The sequence below is a fragment of the Ambystoma mexicanum genome, chromosome 9 (genome assembly GCF_040938575.1).
Source record: "Ambystoma mexicanum isolate Mex_15411 chromosome 9, UKY_AmexF1_1, whole genome shotgun sequence".
Lineage (NCBI taxonomy): Eukaryota > Metazoa > Chordata > Amphibia > Caudata > Ambystomatidae > Ambystoma > Ambystoma mexicanum.
The window spans coordinates 994,968,006-994,995,483 of NC_090931.1; the positions used below are offsets into that span (position 1 = coordinate 994,968,006).

General features: G+C 44.4%; 1 pseudogene; it reads right to left on the minus strand.

Annotated features, from left to right (window-relative positions):
• The window catches only part of LOC138487433 (dynein beta chain, ciliary-like), a 350,938-nt pseudogene that overhangs the window by 203,187 nt on the left and 120,273 nt on the right, over positions 1–27,478 (minus strand).

Here is a 27,478-nt window from a genome sequence, read left to right on the forward strand (position 1 = left end):
CTGGGACCTAGTGATAGCAGTACCTGGATTTCCCCCAACAGGGACTCGATCTCAAGTAGCTCCCCTTGGATGGCTCTGGTTTTGGCCAGCTGATCTGCAAGGTAATTTCCAGTTTTGTCTGGTGCCTCTACTTTAGTATGACCCTTGATCTTTTTCCAGTAGATGGTCATCCCATTCGAGGTTACCAGATCATCAATATTTTGTATTAATTTTCCATGTTTTAATGGTTTATTATTAGCACATAGCATGCCTCTGGTTTTCCAGTTAACCAGGTGCTCCTAGAACCCGTTCCGTACATAATTTGAATCAGTGATTCTGACCAGTTCGTGGAGTTGGTGTTGGACAGCAGTGAGGATGACTTGATGCACAGCCATCAGCTCTGCCACTTGACTACTTTGGGGACCGAATTTGTACCCAGCGGAGGGTTCTGGGGCATCATTCACCCATGCATTCCCTACGCCAGCCACAAGTTCCTTTTCCCCGTTGTTGTCAACATGGTAGGAGCACCCATCCACATAGACAGTGGGCATTTCCTCACAATTGTCTTCTTCATAGACCTTGTATGGGGAATTAAGGTATGCCTCCATGTTGTCCTTGATTTTAAGACTTCCGTCCTCGAGACAGTTTTCTCTGGCACAATCATGCAAGTCAGCCAGAACTTGCGCGAGAGGACTCTTCTTGTTTTGGCCATAGCTCCACAGGAAAGCCTTTCATTGACAGAATCCAGGAAGTAATTCGGGAATTACTCACATTTCCGGCCCGGATTCTGTCACTTTGAAGATATTGCAGAGGCTGGTGTGGAGTCTCCACTATGATGTGTTCCCCCTGGATAAACGGGCGGTAATTCTTCAATGCCCACACCGTTGCCAGGAGTGCCTTCTCACAATCGTTGAATATTTCCTCCACAGAGGATAAAGTCTTACTCGCATAGGAGATTACTTTATTGACCTTGTCATGCTTCTGATATAATACTGCAGTCAAGCATGTATTTGAGAACCCTGTCTACAAGAAGAACTCCTTGTTTTTGACAGGGTAAGCTAGGCAAGGCGCTTTTGAGAGGCTTCTTTTGAGTTGTCTTACTGCCTCGGATTGTTCTGGACCCCACTCCTACTTGACCCCCCTTGATGCACAGCCATCAGCTCTGCCACTTGACTACTTTGGGGACCGGATTTGTACCCAGCGGAGGGTTCTGGGGCATCATTCACCCATGCATTCCCTACGCCAGCCACAAGTTCCTTTTCCCCGTTGTTGTCAACATGGTAGGAGCACCCATCCACATAGACAGTGGGCATTTCCTCACAATTGTCTTCTTCATAGACCTTGTATGGGGAATTAAGGTATGCCTCCATGTTGTCCTTGATTTTAAGACTTCCGTCCTCGAGACAGTTTTCTCTGGCACAATCATGCAAGTCAGCCAGACCTTGCGCGAGAGGACTCTTCTTGTTTTGGCCATAGCTCCACAGGAAAGCCTTTCATTGACAGAATCCAGGAAGTAATTCGGGAATTACTCACATTTCCAGCCCGGATTCTGTCACTTTGAAGATATTGCAGAGGCTGGTGTGGAGTCTCCACTATGATGTGTTCCCCCTGGATAAACGGGCGGTAATTCTTCAATGCCCACACCGTTGCCAGGAGTGCCTTCTCACAATCGTTGAATATTTCCTCCACAGAGGATAAAGTCTTACTCGCATAGGAGATTACTTTATTGACCTTGTCATGCTTCTGATATAATACTGCAGTCAAGCATGTATTTGAGAACCCTGTCTACAAGAAGAACTCCTTGTTTTTGACAGGGTAAGCTAGGCAAGGCGCTTTTGAGAGGCTTCTTTTGAGTTGTCTTACTGCCTCGGATTGTTCTGGACCCCACTCCTACTTGACCCCCCTTCAACAGATGGCTCAGGGGTCTTGTGATCTCTGCGTAGTCCTCAATGAACTTTCTGCTGTAATTAGTTAGTCCAAGGAGGCTCCTTAGTTCCCGCAGAGTTGTGGGGTCTTTTAGTTTCTGGAGTGCTTCTACTTTCTTTTCCTGGGGACAGAGACCCTCAGGAGTTATCTCATGCCACAAGAAATTGACATGGGTCCTGCACCATTGTGAGTTTTGGAAAGAGAGTTTTGCTCCGGCAGCCCTCAACTATTACACTAAAGCTAAGCAAACAAAACAGATCCCACTACAACATATTTTGCTCCGGCAGCCCTCAACTATTACACTAAAGCTAAGCAAACAAAACATATCCCACTACAAGGTATCATTAGAACCCAAAGACTCAGATCCCGATTTATAAATCGCCCTAGCATACGTGCCTTTGCCACTTCTGCCACCATAGGTAGTGTATCACCACCAGCGCTCCAAACCAAACCTTCCAAAATGATTATCACAACCAAACAACAAATCATCGCTGCAGGAACCACCAACACATGCCCATCTCCTTTAGTACAAGTGCCACCCCTCTCTATGCACCTCAAAGCAGCCCTCATTAATGCACGCTCCATAGCTGCACATGCCACAGAAATACATGACTACATTATTGAGCAACAACTAGACCTACTTTACTTATAGTGTCTGAAACCTGGCTTCACCAAGCCTCCGGACCATCACTTACCATTGCCATTCCACCGGATTACACTATCCTCAGGACGGACAGAATGAAGTCATTAGGCAGGGGAGTAGCGATTATTGCTAAAACCCAACTCAAAATAAGAGCCTGCCCCATAGAGAACCCAGAGGGGTACGAAATCCTGTTAGCCAAACTAGCTACGAACCATAAAACTACTATAAACATAATAACCATTTACAGAGCGCCTAATACTAAATCTCAGCCAGAATCAGACATACCCTTACTACTAACGCCAGTCATTAAACCTAACACAAAATGTATAGTCCTTGGTGACTTGAACATAGGATTCAACGATACCCAAGACTATAAATCAGAAGCACTACACAGTGCACTCAAAGACATGACATTTACACAACTCGTGAACACCCCTACCCACACGAAAGGGAGAATATTAGCCTGGATACTACCACTCAATACAACAGTATCCATAGACTCCATTAACGTAGTACCCTGGTCAGACCATCATAGTGTAAACTTCTCTATCCTTTGTAATGAACCAGACCTACCTAAAACTACCATAGTGGAATCTTCCGTAACCAGAAATATCCGTAAACTCTCAGCAGCAAATCTTAACCCACTGCTAACAATCGCCTTCAACAACAAAAGGATCAATAATGAGAACTCCTGCACCTTGGTTGACAATTACCACAAATGCCTCACTAACACAATAGATACCCTAGCTCCTTGTGTCACCAAAACCAAATGTAAGGACAAAAAATCCTCCTTCTGGTTTAATGAGGAATTAGTTTCTCTTAGATGGATTAAACGATCGCTTGAACACCGTCTAAATAGAACCCACACCCCAGAAGCCCTGGACGCTTTCAACACCGCAAATAAAACTTATAAAGCAGCCATCATTGCTCATAAAGCAGATGCCCTTAATACCAGAATCAGAAATGCCTCTGATACAAAAGAGTTATTCACCATACCTAAAGAGCTGGAAACCCCCATCCCTATCATTAACCCGGTCCAGCCAAGTAAAGAATGGTGCACCATGATTCAAGATGCTCTTGCCGCTAAAATCAAACTATTGCAAAACAAAATTATCCCCAAAAGAAATCTTCTATCTGACAAACACCCTACATCGAACCAAATCCCCAAGCACATAGGCGACACTACTCCCACCTTCAATTTCACCCCAGTCTCCCAAGATGCAGTACATAGTACTAGAACCAAACTCAAAGCATTAAACTGTAAAGGAGACAACTTCCCAGCACATCTAGTTAAACTATGCGCTCCTACCCTCAAACCCATAATCACTAATTTTGTGAACGCCTCTTTCAATTCTAATCTGGTCCCAGCTGGCATCAAAGAAGCGTGGGTCACCCCACTATTAAAAAAGCCCACACTAGATCCACTAGCCCCCACAAATTACAGGCCTATAACGAGCATCCCCTTTATACTCAAAATCATTGACAAAATAGCTTACAACCAAATACAAACCCACCTTGAACAAAATAACCTATTAGGGACTAGACAACCCAGCTTCAGGCCCAACCACAGTACTGAGACGGCCCTCTTGGATCTGAAAATCCAACTAGACACCATCAGAGATACAGGAAAAATGGCTACTCTGCTGTTGCTGGACCTATCAGCAGCATTTGACCTGGTAGACCATGAAAAACTATGTGAAACCCTAAAAAAAGACTTTAACTTCTCAAACAACGCCACACTTCGGATTAAATCCTTTTTAACGGATCGAACATCCAGTGTTGCCATCGTAAATAATGCAGCTGATCCTATAGCAGTTCCCATAGGAGTTCCCCATGGATCTTGCCTCTCCCCCACCCTTTACAATGCACATACAAATCTCTTATTCTCAGCTCTTGACAATGTGGGTGTCATCTACACAAACTTTGCAGATGACACCCAGATCCTCATCCCCATTACAGGGGACTACACCCAAGATACCCATACCATCAATAAAGTCTACGCCATAATTCAAATTTGGATGGCCCTAAACAGCCTTTGTCTTAACGATGAGAAAACAGAAGTTCTCATCGTGGGCTCACAAAAAAGAATAAGCACCCTCTATCCCGACTATTCACACATCAACATAGACGGTACACAGATCCCAGTACTCAAGCAAGTTAAAACTCTTGGAGTATATATAGACGCCAACCTCACAATGCATAAACAAATATCAGCCCTCTCCTTCTCTACAGCATACACGGCTAAACTTATTGCACTTAGCCGCCAATTCCTTACTCCTACAAACTGTATTACTCTGGCTAGAGCGCTGATTTTAACGAAACTGAACTATTGCAACATCCTTCTTCTAGGAACATCCAAAACAAACATCAATAAGATACAATTACTGCAGAACAAAGCCCTCAGAGCAGCATTAGGTATAAAGAAATCCGAACACATATCCAACATTAGGCGAGAAAATCACTGGCTGCCAATTGAAGCCAGAATCATTTTCAAAAAACGTAGTGTCGTTCATAAATGCATCATTAACAAAGCGCCTAGCTACCTCAACAATACTATCAAGAATAAAACTTCCTATAGGACACTTAGATCCAATAAACTGGCTCTCTTGGAAGTACCACAATATAAATACAATAGAGTAGGAGGAAGCAGCTTCAAAGTCCTAGCCCCGACTCATTGGAATGCATTACCACTTAGCGTTAAAAATGAGGACACACTACCAGGATTCAAAAAAGCGCTGAAAACATGATTGTTCAACAAATACTAAATTCAGCTACCCCCAATCAACCATTGCACCATAATGTCCCTCACCTACCTCGATTTACCTAATTGCAATAACAAATGCTGATACTATGGCCTATTTGTATGTCCAGTGGCCTCTCAGGCCTGTAAAAAGAATTCTAAAAGAACTGCTATTCACTGTTTGATGGATTGTAAAATTGTATAAGAAATATGATAAGATGTCTGTAATTTCGCTGTAATACCTTCGGGTCTGGGCGAGTAACAAATGTAATAAAAAAATAAAAAATAATTAAAATGTGTCAGAGCATAACAGATCTCCGCTATGTGTTCCTCCACAGTTGAGCTTTTGATTAGAGCATCATGTACATAGGCCGGGTTACCCCTTTCACCCAAATCCTGCATGGCCTTATGCAGAAAGATGTTAAATTCATTTCTGGAGTTGATGTATCCGAAAGGAGTCTGGGTCCAAGTGTACTGCTGCCCCCTGAAGGTAAAGGCCAGCTTGTATTGGTCCTCCCTACTGACAGGTACAGTCCAGTACCCATTGGTCAGGTCATTGGCAGTGTTTACCTTTGACCCCTGGATATGAGCCAGCCCTTGGCCAATGTAGGGAAGAGGCCATCGGGAAGTATGGACCTATTTGTTGAGCTCTCTTAGGTCAGCACAGAGTCTCCACTGGCCGTTTGGTTTCAAAATCCCCAGCACCAGATTATTGAAGGTGCTGTGGACTGGGCGAATCATCCTACGGGACTCAAGGTTCTTAATTATTTCAGTAAGGGAATACATTGATGCAAGCGATATTGCTTCACAAACACTGGAGTCATGCCAGGGTCCGTGGGAATTGTTGTTGTGTGGATCTCGGTGCAACCACAGTCATATGAGTCCACCGCAAAGAGATCTTGAAAATCTAAGAAAACTTGTTTCAATTTTTGCTTCGGCTCCAGAGTCTCACAGGCATCAGCTAGGTTGACTCTCTCTTCAACCATCTGCCTGAAGCCCGGAAAGACTTCTGGTTTGGCTATCTCAGCGGCCTCCTCCAGCTTGGTGGAGAGGTCCTTGGTCAAAGTACTGACTTGGACTGATGGCATCAGGTGGAGAAGGCAGTCCTGGTGGACTTCAAAGATCACCTCGTCCCTCCTGAAGTCACAAGTCACATCTTCCTTACCATAAGGGCAGGAAGAGTACACCAGGAAATTCCCCCCATGCTCGGTGAAGATCCTGTTCGTGTTGTGTCATTGTCGCTATCACTGTCAAAACAGTCATTGGGGATTGGTCCTACCAGTTTGTTACCTAAATCTATGGAAAAATGTCAGTCATCAACCGCCATTCCAATAGTGGTGCCTGCGCCCAGAGTGATACTCCTTAGGTCGCATTATCCACCTCTATTGGAATGGTGTTGTGTTCTGTGTTAACTAGTGGTGTTGGGTTTAACCCCAACCCTTGCTGTTGGAAATGGGCATTGAGGTGAACATAGGCGTCAGGATTTTTCAGTTCCTGTCCGCTTTTAATTTTTACTTCAAGTGAGAATTGTCGGGTCCGTTCTGGGATGGTGACTTCCTCTCCAATCTGAATTTCAACTGCATATGGTGCAGTTGAGCTGACCAAAATGCTTTCTATGGGTCATCAAAGTCCATGGGATTACCCGCTAATCAAGACCAGGCTATGAAGTTTATTAGGTCCAAACTAATGGCAAAGCGATTGAAGATGTTACTGCCTAAATAAAATGCAGCAGGAACATATCGCACGACCCAACAATTATGGACTATGCTCTTGTTGCCTATTGAAATTTTGAGCATACACCTGCTAGGCAGGAGATGTTTGGAATTGGGGGTTTCCAGGTCCATTTCCCATTTGTCTAACAATTTAAATGTGGGAATGGCTCGATCTTTTGGGAGTTTAAGAACATGGCCTCGCTGATGAAGCTCTTACCATTGTCCATGCACACTCAGGCGACAACAGAGTCCTTACCCTCATTTAACTGAATAGGGATGAACAACTGCTCTCTAATTTTCTGAATGTCAGCCAAGCTTTGAGCTGGTTTCTCATCATTTTGCACTATATAAGTGGGATTTTCTGATTGTGAATTTGTATAGCATTTCAGAGTGTTCCCTTCCAGTGTGGAATGCCATTTAAGACTGGAAGGATGATGATTTTTCAGAAATAGAGAGGACTTCCCATCACCAGTTTTTTGTCGTACTGCACATCAGTGATTGGTTGTTTTGGAAATGGAATTCAATTTTGTCAGGTTTTTGTTCAACCATGTGGCATGTGCCATTTAAACTAACATAGTTGACACTATGTTTTAGTTTTATTAGTCGGTTAGTCTGGGTCCAGAGGACCTTGTTTACACAATTTATTAGGCGAGCAAACTACGCAGGATGTCATTCCCTAGTAAACATGGTGTGCCCTCTGGAGTTACAACTAAGACCGGGTGCTTTACCTTGTGTCACCCAATTTTAATGTCTAAATCCGCAGTCCCCTCTACAGGAATTTCATTCCCATCAAAGTTCTGAAGTTGCCCAGGAAGAGGGGTGAGAGAGATTTGGTATTTCTCCCCCCTTCCCGAATTCAGCTGATCAAAGGCCCTTTTTGACAGAAGGGTGGCTTGGGATCCAATGTCCACCAGTGCCAAAAATGTACATTGCCCCTGTATTTGGACCGGGGCATACAATCTTCCCTCATTTTCCTCAAGGGGGCAAAGATAATGTGCATTTTTGGCCAATTGGTGGGTTAATTTCTTTGCTCTGGATTCTAACAGAGGGGGGCTTTGGGCAGGAATTTGTTTGGGATCTTGGGAACCTGTACGAAAAAGGTGACAGTTGGATATGGGGGGAGTTTTGGGCTCCCCTGGTTCTGATTCTGGGCTGATCCCCTTTTTGGAGGCAGTCACCAGAATTGGTTTGAACAATTTGATTTTCTTGCTGGTCATTCTGGGGTTCAATGATGGGTGGTTTCAACTCAGTCCCCACATCTACACAGTCTTGATCAGGATCTCTTGGGACCCATTTTTCTTTGCGAGGGGTTCCCCAATCCTAAGGAGAAGATCCTTTTCCCAGAATCCTCTGAGGACCCCTCTCCTTCAAATTGGAAGATTCAAACCTCCTCCACAAAATGGGTCTTTTTAGGCTCTTTATTTCTCCTACCTGCCCTCTGTTCCTTAGGTTGCAGACTTTCGGGGGCAGGAGATTCTGGTTCTGGTTCCTGGGTTTCCAGGGGCTTTTCACAAGTGTGGAAGGAAGCTTCCTCTAAGGCTTTATACCCCCTTTCCTCCTGTGCCTCCTCCCTGGGAACCGGTGGGTTGTCAGGGTTCTCTCCCGTCATTGCTCTGGAGTACCAGACCCTTGATTTGAGGAGTTCTGGGCCGCCATGCTCATCTGAGGGTTCTGCTGAGCCCTCAACATGCGACTCAGATCCTGTACCAGGTTCTGGACCTGGCACTCCAGTTGGGACACCCGCTCTGGCTGGTACGGGGTCCTCTGATCTACCCTAGGTTGATCATGGGAAGGGTAACTGTCCCCTCTCCAATAATACCCTTGGTTTAGATAGTTTTGGTACCCCTCCACCCTTGGCCTCCCCTCTCCCGGATTGGGCTGTCTGGGCTCAGGAAAGTGGGGAAAGAAAGAAGGGTTGTTTTGGGGGTTGATGTTTAGCGGGTACCGGGGAAAGAAATTCAACCTGGCAATTGGGGGATTACTGCCCTATGGGGGAAAGTTAGGAGGGAAGTTTCCTGGGTTGGCATCTGCCTGGTTGGATCCCCCCCTTGGGCCGGGGGAGTCCACACATAGCCCAGGAGGGGTCTACTGCCCTTGTAACGGGGGCTGATGTAGTCAGGGGATTTAGGGGTTACATTTGTGGGTTACCTCCCTGACTCCCTGTTTGGGATTGGCCCGAGGGCCTTCTGGGTCTTTGGTTGGTAGGGTTTTGCGCAGGAATGTTTTTATGCCCCCCCATCTCCAGATCTAAAATGGGGGCAACCTTCACTTCCACCACCTTAGCAGCAGCAGGGGTGTTGGTTGGTTTTGGGCTTTTTTTGGCACTTTTATTTCCTACTGGTTTCTGCACTTCGTAAATGCGAGTTGCTTGTTCAATGACCGAGTCTACTGATCTTTTCTCATGAAAGTCCCTCACCAGCTTGGTCATAATGTATTTAGGGAGTGCATGAAAGAAGGTATTGATGAATTCCCTACTGTCGGTGCGTAACCTCCTGGTGATCTTCGCAAAGGCACATTTCAACTCTTGGACAAATTCTTGTGGGGCCTGGTCTTCCCCACATTGCAGAGTGTAGGCCGTCTTGTGGGCCTCTTGAGGGTTTCTGTGTATTGAGAAATGCTTTAGGATGGCTGCCCTATAGGTGGACCATCTTGAGTGGTTCTGATCCTCCAGCCCCGCAAAGAAGCTGGAGTATTCAGGGGAAAATGTCGACATGACATACTGAATACAACTTTGGCTGTTCCTTCAGGTGGAAAGTCTCCATCATTTGCTCATACAATTCGAGGTGCTCCCAAACTGAATATTTGGCATTTTTATGGTAGGGCGTTATGACGCTCCTCATAGCCTTGATTTGCTTCAGGGGATCTTTCAGTAGGGCCCTCTTCATTTTGTTGGCCTTGATTTGCGGGCTTGGGAATGGCTGGCAGAATGTGGCTGCCTAGTCTCTTGAGATCTGTGGCGCTCAGAAGAGTCTTCTGACTCTCCCTTACTCCCAGGGTTGGCTGAATACCCCCCACTGTCCTCTCTGGGGAGAGGTTTTTAAGATGCTCTTCGTGGGCCTAGTTTCATGGAATTCCCCACCAAATTTGACTGACTGATCCCTTGGTAGGTGATATGTCTGAGGATCCAGTTCTCTGATTCTCCTCTCACTGGAGTCTCCCTGATCAGAGAGGCTGTCCCTAATATTTGGGAATCTGTACATAGATGCCCACCCATCCATTTCTGGGAGGCGCGGATCTGTCAGTCCCATATCTCCCATTGTGTTGAAGTCTACCATCCCTGTGGCCCTTGGTTCATATGAGCCAGTGGACATGATGGTGGCAGAGTCCATGGAACTGAAGGGATTAAAGTCCCTGATGCCAGGGGTCCTGAGGTTATGCTCAGGGGTTTCTCTTTCCCATCTTATCTCATCTCTTTCAGCCCCTATTTCCTGATGACCTGCCAAAATCTGACCCTTTTGCTCCTCTATTAAGGCCTTACTGGTCTCTATGATTTGTTCTTGCATGGCTATCTGTTTGTGGAGCCTGTCATTCTTTTCACAGAGAGCCTCATTGTCTCTCTGTGCTTCCTGCCTGATTTGGGAATACTGGGACAATTTTTGCTTCAGGAGGCTCACCTCCTGAGTTTGGTCCTTATTGGTCTGATCGTTCTTTGCCAGAGCATTCTCTAGCGGCCTGGGGTGCTCTAACAGCTTTTCATAATCAGTTTTGATTTTCCCAAACTCCTGAAGGGCCAGCTTTCCTTCCTCCAACTTTGTTTTTAAATGTCTGACTTCCTGGCCTAAGGCGTCCCTCTCCTGAATTAGAGTGCCCCTCCGCTCAGCCAGGTCGTCCCTCTGTTTTTTAAATGCACCAGCTTTCTTGCGCTCCTCATCAAACTCTGCTTGGGATTCTAGGTCTTTAAGAATTAATTTATTATTTTCCTCTTTCAAGAATTCTAGGTGGTTCTCTAAAGTGACTATCTGTTCTGCGCATGCTCTGTTAAAAGTTAATTGCTGCGCCAGTTTTTGTTGACTCTGTTGTAAAGTCAAACCTTTCCTGACACTCTTTTTGCAGTGACTGTACCTGGGCATCTTGTACTGCATTCTTCTGCAATAAGAGAGCCAGATCTTCTTGGAGTTTAGTGGCATACTGCCTAGCCTCTGTTTCAGATTCTTGGCTATCCTGGACCCTTTGCTCTGCAGAGTCCAGATTAGTCTGGATTTTCTACAGTGCTTCCCCTTGCCTCTTGGTCAAATCTATATTGTCTGCGTACTTTTCCTGTATGACTCCTATGTGGAGGTACAGGTAGGGCGCTATTTTGGCAATTTGACACTGCTCCTCTTTTATTTTAGAGGCCATATACAATTTGCTAAGTGCTTGATGTAATGGACCCTTGTCCTGCCAGGTATCAAGGTTGATTTTAGTGATTTGCTGTTTTATTTCCTGCAGCCATACCTGTTCGTCCTGTTCTGGCCATTCACCCCTGACAAACAATTTGTGCAGGAAATGTTCCCTAGCGATATTAATTTCCACTGGGGTCGCCATTCCGGAAATATTCATTTCCTTCTGACTTATCTCAGGGTCACTTTACTTTTGCAAACAGGCCCAATTCCTTTGAGTATTTCTTTTGAGGGGTGATTGTACAGTGTAGCACAGTATGGTAACCCAACAATGTGTATGTACCCCGTTGGCTAGCACACTGTGTTAGACTGTCACGAGTGGTATGTCAAATTCAGGATCCCGGCACCGAATCCCCAAGCTGTAAGTGATTTCAATCTGGCACACACCCAAGTCACGGGCAGCATGCAGTGCGTCAATTAAACCCTTATTTATATTTATCTATAAGTGCAATATTCTGAATGATATACTGCTCATATCACACCGTTCTCCTGAGACACCCCCCCCCCCGCCGGTCACACTGAACCAGGAATCAGGCTAGTTTGCAAAGGTAAATATTTATTTATTTATTTAGAATTTAAATCACAATATATTTTAATAGGTAAACAAAACAATCACCAATGGGGTGACAGAACACTGAATAATATCTTTAATGCACTAGGAGTCAAATAATGAACACAAAAACAAATGCAGCACAGAAAATAATACTTTTGGATTGGTTTAGAACAAATGGCACTATGGTTAGGGGTTCCTCCTGCAACACCCCTCAACCTCCCAATAGGCAATTAAATAGATGTGAGGATAGAGCAGGTATTCAGGAATAACGCCAATCACGCAGAATATCACTGCCACCTTCCCCATCAAACACAAGAGAAAAACGGAATTGACTTTTCAACAGTTTGCATGGCTTTGAAATTGTCTTTGGAATTGGCTGAGCAAAAACACCAAATGTAGTCAACAATGCTTAAATTATTATAAATTCCAATGGGAGCTGCTCTGAACAGGTGCAAACAATCATAAGCAATGATTTAGTCAGAGGAAAACATTTGAAATCTCAAAGTGCAAGTGGGAAATAATTTGAAGCTAATTCACACGTGTAAAACTGTCCAGAATGTCAAATCACAGCAGACTTTTCCTTATGCGATTTTCGCTATAACGGGCTAATCCCGGTTTAGGGTTCTATAGATAGCTAAAGATGTAAGGTACAAGTAGGAGTTGAAATCTCACTTGTATCATAAAAACTGAGGGAGCTACAGAGGTTTTAGTAAGAGACGTTTTTACAAAATAGGCGCCAGAATGGAAAACAGAAATTCGGGTTTAAAACTACAGATAGGTTTTCTTATACTATGTTAAGGACTACAAAAAAGAGAATGGCACACAGGAATCAGTCATTCATGGCCGCTCATAACCATTCATGTGTGATACTCTAGTTTAAGTTGGTTTGGGAATTACTTTTCTTAATCAAATCAATAAGAAGTTAGAGTTTAGTAACAAAGATGAGAGAAATACTATGGTTCTGAATTAAAGAGGGGGTGAGTTTGAGATTGGAATCATACAAAGCAGATATATTATGGGTCACTGTTCTTCCTATTAATACTTACAGAATAAGTTATTAAATTGGACCGTCAGTTCTGGTCATGGATTGGGTCTGTCAAAGAAGGACCCCACATCAGGCGCAGAACTGGACCAGCTAGGCCGGTCACTGGATTTACACAGGATCTGCCCTTCTTGTTTCTGAGAATTTCAAATCAGCTGGATAGCGAGTTCCTCGGGCAAGCCTTGTGGTGGCAAGCCAGATAGTTTCAGGATACTGGTTCAGAAGGCTTTCCTACACCACAACACTATACTGGGTTGTGAGAATAAGTTTGAGGATTTAGGCCTTGCTGAAAGTCAATAGTCCTCTACTGCTTTGCAAGAGTCTTGGCATCTGGATCTGGAAGGATGTTAAATCTAGATGTAGAATGCTGGAAGAAAGTGCTTCGCCAGAATCAGGAAAGTGAGTGAATCAGTGAGTTTCTTTGTGTTGTCAGCTGTCTCTATTTATCCTTTCAAATGACATCACAAAATGGGTGTATGGGCTGCCTAAGCTAAGCTTGCCCCTGTGAACTGGGATTGGGTCAGGGCCTCATCTCCGCCTTGCATCTGAGTGATTGGATCAAGGCTGGATGATGTCACATTTATGGTTTGGCTTTACAGTCCTTAGAAACCTCCCCTCAGCCACTAGTGTCAAAATCGGATTTTATCCTAAATACATATTTCTATATTGATCACCTCTACACAAATCACACACAATGATTCCATATTGTATGTAGCATCTGTTCATCAAAATCCCACAGCTGTGGGATCTTGTTTCACCTTTCTACAGAATTTTGTCCTTTTCGCCATTAACACATTTTCCAAATGGTCTGCAAATTTCCACAAATGCGTGTGTTCACCATAGGGATGTGTGTATAAAGTTGTACAATTCTAGCATTAACACAGTTCACATAAACCACATATATTGCCATTCCTGTCCAGAACATATTACATAGTTCTACCGCCTCTTAAAACGTGCAGCCAAAAATTAGACTAACAGATCCATCCTTTTTATATTTTTCACCACTTTGAATCACAAGTTATGAGTCTCTAAAAATAGTTAATTGTTCATTCTTAACAGCAAATGGTCTGCCAATTTATCTCCCCCTGGAGTCCAGGAACAGCCCCCTCCTTTGGGCAAGTCCTTCCAGGAGCAGTTTATGACCCTTTCACACCTCTGATTCCTGGGCTGAAGGATCTGCCATTGTTCATTCTCTTTCTGTAGACAAGAGTCTGACCTAACCCACAATTAGAATCTATCAGTGAGTTTCTGCTGAGAGGATTTCCCTCCCCTTGTTTGAAACCCGTTTTTCCACTTCTTGCAGATCAGCCAGGCTAATTTATTCTTAACTTCTTAATCCAGCAAAAACCAAACTTTTTGCATCAAACATAAATACATTACTTTCTTAGCCTCACATCTGGGGGATCAAAAACACAACTGAGATCTGTATTCCTTTTAGCAACAATTCTTTTATGTTGGCTAAATCGACAGACTTTTAGTTTAGATACTTTGAAGTTTCATCAGGAGCTTATCTGACAGCTGTCATCCACAGGTAGCCCAGTGTACTGCACACAGATTTTGACAGGAGCTGTCAGTTTACAGACAATCCAGTTTGTCTGAGGAAATGTTTTGCTCTTTACACTTTAGGACTTTGTATATTCACCGTGCTTCATTAGATGACATGAATTTTAGCGCCAAGCAAGATTTTAAATGTTGAGAAGTGTTGTGTATAGGCCTTTTGGAGTTTTTAGAAACAAAGCAAATGTCATTTTGGAATTTCATTTGCAAAGCGCTGCTTCTCTCTCTGCACTCTGCTGGTCATCGAGCCCACTGGCACATTTTCTGCAGTGTGTGCTCTATCCCACCACATGTGCACCATGGGTGGCAGGTTGTGCATCCATCTTTTTGTGTTTTCAAACACGCGGTTTGGGAGGTTTTTGGCGCACACAAGAGTTTTGCCGCCATTGTTGCTGTTTCTTGCACCATAACTATCAGAGTGATGCTGCATCAGATATTGGAGTGGGTCAATACATCGCACACAGTAAGTTCTAGGTACACCGCTACTGAGTACAAAGTTGCACTCAGTGCATTTCACTTGTGTAGCTTTAGCCTTTGGTACATACCCAACAGTAGCAAAGAACTGCCACAACCATGATTCTCCCTGGGTGGTAGAGGTATGCACTTCCTCTACTTCATCTTCTTGGTCCTCCTCATTGTCTTTGGAAATACTGCGCTTTTTTTGTTGTGTGGGTCCTCCAGCTGGTGGTGGTGGTGGCTCTTGGGGAGGAGGGATGGCAATAGCTGATGCCCTTTTTAAGATAAATAGCAGATTTGCTACTATTCTTCCAAGCATGTGCTTTGTACTAGATTGTTAATGGATAATGTGTAAGAATAGGTGTAGGAGCTGTGCAAGGGTACATTTTGAGCTTGAAAGTTCCTAGATCAGTAGAAAATGCAGTTCCGAACTGTCCTCGAAGCAAGGACCCGAACACGACATGCAAACGCGTTCATGGACATGTCATCATGCTGCGCGCAAGCGCATGGTCATGTGGCACTGTCCGGAAGGTCCACAATGACGTCAGACGTTTGCGGATGTCGACAGAAGCAAAAACAGTGGAAAAAGTATAGATGTGTTAAAAATTATGCTAGAAGGTGGGAACTGGCAGAGTTTTAAGGTGAAACATAAACTGGACAAATATGTTGTCACCTGGGCCACTCTCACCGACCTCGGTCCTTGGCCCAGCCACTCTCCACTTGCACTGCCTCCCTGGCAACCCCAGCACTGCGGGACTGTCTCTGCATCCCTTACAGCCCCCCCCTCCCAGCACTTGTCTGCACTTACCTTGCACTTGCCACCAGCTGGCCCTATTTATTATTTATTTTTTATTCTACTTACCCTGTTCAGCACTTCCCCCTCTCCCCTTTCCCCTTGCACTTTTTCCCTTCCACCTACCCCTGCACTTGCGCGATCTGAATGACACCTGGCCTAGTAGGATCGTTGTCTGTCTTCCCCCTGTTCCCTCCTCCCTGCCTCGTCGCGCCTTGAAACACTTGTGTATAGGCGCGTTACAAATGCCATATCATATCATATCATATCATATATTGGGGTAAGTATGATATTAGTAAGTTGTAGGAAAATAGCATGCACTGGTAAAAACCATGGAATTCTCTGAAAGAAAAGTTGGTAAAGAGAATTTATGGTTAAGTTGCACCAATAGAAACCTATAAAATGTAATGAAAAAACTTTGTTAAAGGGATTTTATGGTTAAGTTGCACTACTAAAAACCTATAAAATTCACTGAAAAACTTTGTTAATGGGACATTATGGTTAGGGCGCACTACTAAAAACCTATGCAATTCAATAAAAAAACTTTGTTAAAGGGACATATGGTTAAATTGCACTGGTAAAAACATAATATTCACTGAAAAAATGTTTTAAAGGGACGTTATGGTTAAGTTGCACTAATAAAAACCTATGAAATTCTATGAAAAAACATTATTAAAGGGACGTTATGGTTATAAGTAAAACCGAAAAACCCCAGAAATTCATCAGTTATGGTAAGCTAAGCAACCATAACTCGTGCCACCACCGTGCACTGCTAAGACTAACACCCAGGACATCAAAGATGACATCACAAATGTCATTGATGACATCACTGATGACATCAAATATCAGGCCCATTTGTTTTTGTTCACTGACATATTTAGGCCAGGTGGTTTTGTACACTGAGTCAGAATATTAAAGTTCAAAAGGTGCTATATATCTAGATGTTAACTTTGTCATATGTTCTGAAAGTACTTTCCTTGGGGTTTGGTCTCAGCTCATGGTGCACGCACATGGGGCAATAGGCAGGCCTCAAACACACAATTCATTTGTATACATGAAGATAAACTTTAATGCTATTAACATTTTCTGATTATGCTGGTTCTTTCTTCCTTACTTTAGTTTCCCTGCATGTGCCTCTGATGTGTATGCAGTGTGGGTCTGCATATGTATTGTTTGTACTAGCACAAGTGTGTAGTAAGTATTGAATTGTTAGCTAGTTAATACATGTTTAACATTAACAATCACCCCTGACATCTTGTTACCAACATTATAAACACAACCCCTTGTAGGGACTTTTCATCAAAATAAATTTCACATGTGAGTTCATGATGTCATCAATGACACTTGTGAAGTCACCTTTGATGTCCTGGGTGTTAGTCTTAGCAGTGCATGGTGGTGGTGCGAGTTATGGTTGCTTAGCTTTCCTGCAGTCAATCATTACAAACATTTAGAAAACTGAAATTAAAAATCAAACCTCATTACCCAATATTTAAATTATTGAAGACATCTCTGACACTGCATGGCAATGTACTTATAGCCCAGCTCAAAACACTTTATACTTGTGGACGGGTGGGTAGAGACAAGAGCTGTTGGCGGTCCCTAGACGACAGTACTCTTGACTCTGTTAGATTGTATTTTATCCAAAAGCCTTGCTGCTATCAGTGTCTCTCAGACCTGACCCAGTGACCCCCAAATCAAAGGATAGCGACCCCCCCGGACCTGCTTTGACAGAGGGGCGTTGCCACGCATGGTGTTTCCTTTTCGCATATAATGAATAATCAAGCATGCGGAAAATAGCACAGACAGCCTCTTGAGCCCGTCCGCTCCTGTTAACATTGCAACAAGCGTCAGGCTACAGAGGGCACCTCAGAAACACGACCTTTACCTGGTCAATGCGCGCGTAGGGATCTTTTGCGTCAAATCGGAAGATTGCGTCGTTCTTAAATCGGTTTCTGAATTCGTGCTGTTTAACCTGAAGGAAAAAAACAGATTTGTTGATGCAATGGCCCTGACTGTTCAGAAAGTCACACGTTGCTCGGAAACGTTACTTCAATTGTTACTCAAGACACGTGCGGTTGCCTAAATGTATCTATTACGTAGTGAGGTTTCCAATGTGTCAAATGCAGAAACCTCAGCGCCCCTAGATAGCATCATAAACCATTCACATCATCAGTGGCGCCATTTAAGATTCCATTGCATTTCCCGTAATTTTCATTAACAAGACAACTAGTGTTAAACCCTTTTCTGCTAACAGGGAACACAACGCGGACACGAGCAGCACTTTTAAATTCGATCGATCTGATCTGACAACAGTAGTAGTGCTTAGTGGAAACTGGGGGGGAAAGTTGCCATCATAAGACATAAAACAGAGTTTGCAGGCCCTCGCTCCCATTTTGGTGAAGTGGGCTTTGAGCGATCAGATGATCAGATCCCCCAGAATACATTACCAAGGAACATTGAACTGTTATCTAGCGACAGGCTTTTTTTTCTCCCAGAGTTTACAATTTCTCAGTTCACTGAAGCTTGCCTCCAGCTTGTTATCAGAACACAAAGAGGAAATCATGCGGTTCAGCGCCCAGCGCCGATCTCACCTCGAAGAGGACGCATTTTCTCCGGATGACAGACACTTCATTGGCCTGCAGAGGCGCCACCTCGTGCTTCACGCCGAAGGCAATCTTCTTCAGATTCTGCCACTTTTCCGGCAATTCCTGACAACAGCACAAACAGATATTGTTTCCTGATTAATCCTCTAAACTGCCTTTTTCATGTTCCCTGTCTTGACACAGCCCCCCCACCCCCTCCTCCACCAACCCCGCAACAGCAAGTAAAGGACACTCCTATCTCCAGCAAAGTGAAAAAAACCGCATAGCCTACGAATGCCCTCACGCCTCATTCATGCCACGAGCTGTAGAGCGTTCGGGTAGCACGACTGACTGTAGTGCAGAACCCCACCGGACTCCTTGACCTCAGGAGGAGACCAGGGGGATACGACGGTTGGGTACCATGAAGAAGAAGTGTTTTTCAAGGGGAAGGGGCACTCCGCTGTAGTTATTGACGGGCATGGACTAGGGCCGTTGCTTACAGCCCTACTCATCATCGAGGAAATAACTACACAGAAAACCCCTTCCTCTTGCAGGACACAGCTATTGTGGGCTAAACCGCATTTTCTAAATATTTGGATCACAATAACCTTGAACATGCGGGTGGGGGGGGTATGTTTTGAGTTCTCTTGTCAGTGGCGTGGAGGCTGTGCTTTGTTTATAATAAGACAAATATATTTTTGGGACTGAATGGTATTTTGGGTAGTGTCAACTTGTTACACACTCGCAACTTGATCTCTGGGCCATTTCAGAGGGTCGGTGTTTACCTACAGCACGCCATAGGGGGTTTTAACGAGACTGAAAGATTCCACGCTGCCTATGTCGGCGAAACCCACCTACAGTTGAACATCGCGCAGTGATATGTGGACGCTTTGTTCAGCGACGCTTCTGGTAGATTCTCTGTCTGGTGGTAGATATTGACAGGCTATCAGTCAATGAGATCGCAGCGTTTACACGATGCACAGTGCTTTGGTTTGCAATCAGAGTTATCGGCTGATGTGAAAGGATGGCGTCAAATAGTGCTAAGCCACCTAAAATGCCAGTGTTCCACCTGCCACGCTGGCCATTGGCCTCATACGTTGCGGCAATGCCTCTCCTTTAGTGAGCAATGCAAACTTTGGCCAACTCTTAAAAACTGTGCTTTGGTGTTGTGATGCACACAAATGTTGCAAGGCTAAAACACTACTTTAATCCCAGAAGTAAATCAGAATCTGAATCTATTTCTTCCCAAAAAGAAATACACATATTTAAACATAATTTCCAAAAAACATTAATATTTTTGAACCAGCCACACCGATAACATTCGAGAAAAAGCAAACATTTCTAAAAATCCCAAACATTCCATCTGAGTCTGAATAATGTGCTGTGCTCCATTTGAGAGCCACTGTACATTATTCTTGCATTTCTGATTTGTTCAGGATGTGAGGCAATTGAAACGCAATTAGGCCACACGCTTAGTACATCCAAGCAATGTGATGGCAATGCATTTATAAACGAGGCAGGGGAAAAAATCATGGTCTTTAAATCTCACCTTAAGAAAAAGCATTTCCATAGTAAAAGTATGTTTTCCAATAGGTATTTAGACTGCATGAGAGATCTGAATTGAAAAGCAAGCAATCACTCTCAAAGGTCAGCAAGCTGCACAACAGCACAGGTCTATACATTTCCAAGAAATAAAAGGCCGGATCCTCGCAGTGGATTCATGCGCGCTTCCCGGCATTTCTGAAGGACTGGTCTAGAAATGGGCCTTCGGACTCGTACAAAATTGGCTCTTTTAAAGTTAAAGCAATCTGATATAATTGGAGGGAGAATGCTGGCATTTGATGAGGTATTCTTTTTCCCACTTGGACTGCTCTTGGTGCAGGCATGTTTGGTGGGACAGCAGGGTGCACACGTCACTTTTGGGGTAATTGCTGATTTTATGCCAAACAATTTATTTAGCTTTTAAAATTATCACTGATTTTGTTCATGTAATGCTTTTACATTTTAGTAGCAAGTTAAAACCTTCAAGTCGAAGTACTGGTGACAAATGTGCACAGAATTCGGTATTTGACATCTAATAGAGAAACTCTATTGGTAATGAGGTCACTTTGGGTTGAACCTTGGAGAATGTATACTCTTTGCAATTGAACGAACCGACCTTCAAAACAAAATATTCTTTAACACATATTAGTACCTGGCCGGGGGTAGGGGGTTGCAGCTTCTCAGCCAATGAGGAGGCTCGGAATGGGGCATTACCAGCAGCAATCCCCCCCTTTCTGAGCCACCTCATTGGCTGAGAGTAACCAGGGAACGAGGTAAGTGTGGTCCTCCCCCTCTTCCCTCCCCCCTCCCCATCCACAAAATTCCCTCCCCGCTTCCCACCCCCACTTACATTCTTTTCAGTCCATTTTGAGATCGGAGGACGCTCTGGGTACACTTCTGACCCCAGCGCGTCCGCTCCTAATATGCTACAGGCCGCCAGGGAAAGGAAGAAGGGATTATGTGTAGTCTCCTCTCTTTTCCATGGCGGCCATTTTATTGTTAACTTTTTTCAATGGCTGCCATGGAAAGAGAAAACAGACTTCGTTTTCCCTTCGCCGGGGGACATATAAAAACATTTTTTGTTTCTGTTACCCCGCTCTTACGGGCCGGGGTACTAATAGCAATAAGCCCCTCGCAGGGGGGGCATTACTACTTCAGGTAATGCCCTGGGACCTTTGCTAAGGCCCTCGCTTTGCTCAGGCCTGTAACTATGGGCCCAGGGGCATTACCTGAAGTGGTAATGCCCCCCTGCTCGGGGCCTTTTCTTAAATGGAACATATATTGTTGTAACAAAATGACTTCTGCCCCACAGGAGTACAAGGATGAGTAGTAGCTAACCCACCTACTCCGCTCACACTGCTACAAAACAAGACGGATCACAATTATAAAGGTGAAACAGGCCCAGATAAGAGATAAACTTCTTTTGCCTTTTGTGATAATGTGGGGCGAAGGCAAGCTATGCTCTTAAGAGAAACGTGAATCTGATAACAGTAGTACAACCCAAACAGCAATGTAACAATATTCCAAAATAAAGGAATGTCCAATCAAGGTTCTATACAAATATATATACTTTAATCAAACAGAACAACATGCCATAACAACTGTACTAGAAAACACTAACAAAAACCCAAAGCTGTGTAGGAAGACTGAATGTAATGATTCAAGAACTCTGGATACTCCCCAGAGAAAAAAGGCAACAAATCACCTCACCATTGGTAAAAGGATCTTTCTTTCAGAAAAAGGTGGGGAGCTCAGCCACTCTCTAGGGTCACAACAAATGGAGCACGGGGCTCAGGCATGTCAACAGAACTTGTCTTGCTTATAGGTGTTTTGACAGTGTCGAACCCTGTTTCTTATCATTGTGTGAGCAGGGTGAACCAGGTTTGAATGCTGTGAATCGCAGTAATCTAGATGGGGAGCAGGCATTAAGTCATGCACATACTGGAGCTCACTGCGTTTCAATGCAGTGCTCGAAGAGTGCAGGCCGATGAGGACACCAGGGTCGGCTCAGGGTATGAGGTGGGAAAGACAATGAAGATGCTGGTGGCTTGAGGCACTGTTCAAAACATGGTGGTTTGAAGTATTCAGCCAGGGTAAGCTTCTTGTTCGAACTGGGACAATCGACATGCTTAGCTGGCTTGGTGTGGTGGCAAACTGTTTCAAGGAGCAGCAACAGCAGTTTGAAGAGGTTTGAAGTGGGGAATGCAGTACCCCCGGTGCCGTTGGTGTGAATGTGTTTAAATGTGGTCGACAATGGTTTGGTGTGGTAGAAAAGCAGGAGACCAGCTTCTTTTCTTCTTCAGTGTAGTGAGTCCCAATCCATAGGCTCAGGGACAAGATGAGTCCTTGTTCTCATTCAACCAACAAAGGGGAGGTTGGCTAATACCTGCAGGGGGCCTTCACCTCCAGTTAGGTCATAGGGATGATTGTAGCAGGCAGAGAGGCAGGTCTTGCTCCAGAAGCAGTTCACTTCCAATGTGTCCTGCAGATGCACAGAGGGAATAACTTGCTACTGCTTTCTACCTTTCTTTCTTCACCTCAATGGCTGAGGATTTTGGAAAGAACAACTCTCCCAAAAGAAACCAACATGGGATTGGGGAAACTAAGCCTGCTAAGTCTATGCAAAAAGGAGAGCATACTCGTCCTTGGTGCTTAAGGGGTTAAGAGGTTCAATCCCTGGTGTTGTGACAAGGGATAATTGCCTTATTACACCATACCCAAAGTGCTCTGTACTAAAGGAAGTAGAGATCCAGGGAAAAGCAATATTGTGGTATCCCCCTGGCTGCCCTAACCTCACCCTCTTCTCAAGCCAATGCCATCAAAGGCCCTTTGGTTTGTAACATCCTGCTATGAGGCCTGTCCTATTGCTCAGGGTCTGCTTCCCAGTCTGCTCCTGTGAAAAGCTTCCTGGGCTGGAAAGAGGTGTTACATGCCCTTACAAATGAGCTAATAAAGGCAGCTCCTACTAGCTATTGTCCTACCGGTTGCACCAGAGACTGCCAATCTAGGAGAATGCACATAGAATATCCAGGATTGGCCTGGGTGTACAGTGATGACATATCTATGATACAGATCAGATGTGGCTTTAATAATTATGTAAACTATTAGCCACCATACCACAAAACTCAGGTATACCTTATGTTTAAAGATTAACCTGCCACTAGGATGATAGTTCATCATAATTATGTGGTTTTGGAGCAGAGATGTAGATTGTAAATGCAGAGATTTACCTGTCACAGCAGCTTTTAGACAGGGCACCTGTGTGCTTTGAAGCTGCTCTGTGCCACTCGCAAACAGGCACTGCAGATCACGATACGGAGGCAGCAGGGCACAGGTGTACACTATGCTTTGGCCTGTAGTATGATGGAAGTGGGGTCAGATTAGCAGGCCACTCTTTTTGAAATGGATAACCCAAACAATTGTATTCATAATGACAATTCCAAAAAATAAGAGCTTCCCTGCACTTGCCACAAGCCAATCCTTCACAATTAGAAATTCAGTCCGGCACACATCTACCTTGCAAACCTCAAATGCATTTTTGCGCCCTTCAAGTTAGTGTAGGAAACTTAAAATCTTTCATCTTCTGATAAGATTAGCTAGATGTTACTGTTCAGAGCAGGAGCAGGATATACAACTGCTCTGAAAGCAGCCTGAGAAACTGATATGCTTTCAAGTATATCCAAAAACAGGCAGAATACCCTAAACATCATGGTCTCTCCATTAACAATGATCTTAGTCTGTTTTCCTACATGGTTCAAACATTCCAAGGTGATCATTTTAACATTTGATGGAGCTCGGCAATAATGTAAAGTATGCATTATCTCCTTTTGAAAGTCACATGAAGGCAAGATACTGTTTGTAAGCACTTCTTTCCCATAATCAGAGAAATCTGCAATGTAAATATTCTGAAGGCTTCAGAAGGATTGTAATTACCAAGGACTTGTTTGAGTCTTCATTTCTGTTTATCCTAGCCAGGGGTCTGCATCCTGCGGCTCATCAGATCATTTGGACTATAACCCCCATGGTCTCCCACCACTGACTATGCTGGCAACGGCTGAAAGGATTTCATTCTTAAACATATGGAGATCCAAAGGTTGCAGTCCCCTGTCCTAGAGAAATCTAATTCACATGTCATGAAGCAACATTCTTTGGAAAGTCTAATGTTGTTATTTTGAAGAAGGTGAAGTCATTGTACATGTCAGTTTAATAACCTCACCCTTATTTCGTCAATTTCACATTCTAAGAATTGTATTTGGCTTCCACCATTAAAAACAATCCAGACAGAAACGTTGCAATACAAACTCATATATATATGCAATATCATACATTAAAACAACACAACTTTAAGCATAAAACGTTAACATCTCCCACTAAACATTTCTCAATAACATAGCCTTATGAATATAACATGCCACATCATAATTTAGCTGGGTTGTGGGATGTTTTAACCCACTATGCTCTGCCCTGCAACATCCCTGTGTGCTGATGGTGCAGGAATCATCAAAATGGCCGCGAAAACGCCATGCGCGCCAAAACCGATGGAGATTGCGCTTTGAAACACAGAAAGATGGCTGCCAAATCTACTTTGCCTGTTGTCAGTAGTCGAACGGAGACCTCACTGCTGAAACATGTTACTGGGCTGCCCACCAAGTAAAAATGAACAATGCAGGAAAGGCAGTGCTTTATTGAAAGAAACCCAGAAATTGTTCTTAAATCCCTTTTTCTTGGTTGCTGAAAATACAAAATACCGGACCAAAACACCACAAAACATCCAAAATCTTTGCTGGGTGTTACCCGCACTTCATTTAAGGAATCAATATGAACACACAATGTCAGGAAAAGCAGAATCTATCATCAAAATATCCACAGTAAAAAGTGTGCTTGCCTGTGAAAATCTGTCAAAATATGGGCGCAGTACCAGCGGCCGCCTGTATGACACCTGTCATTAGTTGCATCAGAAGCTTAAACTTGTGCAATTGAAATCAAATGTCTATAAATTAAGTGACCTGTTATCAAAAGTAATATAGGTTGCAACCATTTAATCTCCACGGTTTAGAGACTGGAATTAGAGTTCTAGTTGCCTGTTTTAAAATTGCAAGTTTATTTTCAACAAAGAAAAATTTAACAAAGTGACTTTTAAAGTAAGCCTGATTCAAGCCAAAAACTTCAAAGCAACTTTCCCCACTGGGCAAGGCACCTCCCTTCTGCTCTCTGGACCAGGAAATCACATTCAGGTGTTGATTAAGAGGGGAGGGGCACTGGGACGGCTCCTGGGAGAGACAATGAACCTTCCTTGGCTGAAAGGATATGCAGATTGTAAAGTGTGAACAGTGGCCTCTGCCAGATGAAGAAGGAGGGGATTGCTCTTGAGCTACAAGATGGAGACGGAGACAGACATTTTTGCTGATTCACAAAGCACAGAAAGCATATTTTTGAAAAAGACTAATAAAGTACTGTACGAATTTGTAAAAACTATAAAATTAATAGCATTGTTAAGGAGATTTTTTGTGCACATTTTAAAAGGATCCAGAACTCTGTGCAATGTTCTGGGAAGGCACAGTGAACATTCTGGTTTTGTAGCAATTGTATTCATGTCAAAAGCATGATACTTCATACGATTATGCCCATATACAATGTGCACATATGTATACAATTGTGGACAAATTAGACACTGGTGTTCATTATGAGGTTGGAGGAAAGGGAAAAACGATGCCGGTAAAGGATTACCGGCATCGCTTACTGCTACGAGCTATTCCGACCATCCAGACCGCTATTTACGGTACCGTGAAGTACAATGCAGTAAATAGCGGTCTTGGGTCACGCGAGACACACCATGCTGATATTAGCGGCATGGCGTAAACCGGAGCTGATCACAAGTAACGTGCACACGTAAATAACGGCCTCCTTAAGGCCGTAAAGTACCTTACCGGCATGGAGTACATACAGGCATCTCCGAGAAGGTGTAAAGAACCCTGAGCAGTGGTTCCCAGAGCCACAGGTCCACACAACCAGCACATGTGTAGGCAATGGAGTCTTCCACAGCAGAAAAGGATCACACCCACACACCACACCCCCTCCCACACCAAGATGATTCCAATAGTGGTAGCAGTACATGAAGCAGGAGGCCCTGCTTGCAAGGCCACAACTACAAAAACAACACCAACAACACCAGGCCCCACCACAGAGGAGACACAGGAGGAGAAGGAGGGTGAGACAGGCCCAGCATGCAGCACCAGTGCAGCCACTGTCACCACCCCAGCAACCCCCTCTCCCATGCATCAGGTCCGGTCCCTCAAGCGAACCCCTGAGCAGATACCCACCCTCTACCAGCTTGACTGTGCCACCATCACCACCATAGTTGCCCTGATTAATTACGAGAGATAAGTGAGCATCATACAAATACACATCGCTATTCCTGCTCAACTGAAGGTGGTGCCTGTGCCCCACATCCATGCCACAGGCACCTACCAGCACACAGTGGGGCCCATGCATGGGATATCACAACCGTCCATTTCACGGATGCAGAACCAAGTGCTGGATCCCCTCCATATGCCACTGACTACAGCCAACACACCCAACTACGGAATCACACAGTACACTGCAATTCATGGATCTAACCTCAAGACTGCTGCATGCATTAATAAAGAACATACCACAAGATGTGCGGGCCACTGTTCATAGACCATCTCGAAGACGCTCCCCCCTACAGCATCCCATTGCACAGGACACATATTGGGGCCATGAATGGGGTAAATGCATCCATAGACATGTGCGTATGGGCATCAATGACCTGCTACCATGTAAGACAAGTGCAGTACTCCACCATGACAGTCAAGACCCTTACCTTCATTGGCTAGACATGCAGGTGTTGGTGGTTGTCCCTTGACACCATGGTACAGGACCCCTGTCACAAACCCACAGAACAGGCCCAAGGAGGCCTACAATACTGCCCATACCCGTGCATGCGTGCAGATGAAGCAGCCACTTGGCTTGTACAGTGCACATATGAGTTGCCTAAGCTGGTCCGGTGGGGAACCCAGCTACTGCAATGAGTAGGTGTCCAAGAGCCGCATGTCATGTGTGATGCTGTACGAAATTGTGCATCCCTTGGGACGTGGCCCTGTCCCCTGACATGGGACTGCCAACACCAGGTGAAGTTGGAGTGAAGGAGGAGGAGGAAGGGGCAAGACAGCATTATTGAGCCAGTGCACAGGAGGGACATGTCATGTGGCAAACATTGATTGGACAACAAAACCGAAACACAAGTCAGCAGAGGGTGCCATGACATGGGCACACAGGGCACTGGGTGTGTGGATACTTGTAGACCATGCACTGTCATACATCATAATACGCATGCACAATGATGAATGTCCACACATGTTTAACTTTGCAACTCCAACGGTGTATTGTCGATTCAAAAGCATAGGTGTGAACATTCCCATCACCACCCCACCCCCCACCGCCCCCAACTCCACAACAAACTCTTACCCCCATCCCCCCCAACTCCACAACAAACCCTCACCCCCAAACCCCTCCCCCCAACTCCACATCAAACCCTCAACCCCCACCCCCCT